Here is a 248-nt window from a genome sequence, read left to right as displayed (position 1 = left end):
ATAACAGCCTGTATACCCATCCAGACAATGCAATAAGAAGTCTGAGATGATACTTGGTGCTGTTTACTGTATGGTAGATGCCTTTCACTTTAAATTCTGGGTAAGTGAAGGCGGCATGTCTGATAGTGTTTATCTTTTTATAAAATTAGCAAAAGGTGCAAAGACAGAAAGATGTAGCATCAATTATATATAATTGTATGATGATCAAAATGTATTGTGGATAATAAGCTGAAGGGTTGCAGCAGTAG

This window comes from Haplochromis burtoni, unplaced genomic scaffold (assembly GCF_018398535.1).
Source record: "Haplochromis burtoni strain Fernald_Lab_line unplaced genomic scaffold, NCSU_Asbu1 Contig_52, whole genome shotgun sequence".
NCBI classification, from domain to species: Eukaryota; Metazoa; Chordata; class Actinopteri; order Cichliformes; family Cichlidae; genus Haplochromis; species Haplochromis burtoni.
Note: the sequence above shows the minus strand (reverse complement) of the source record.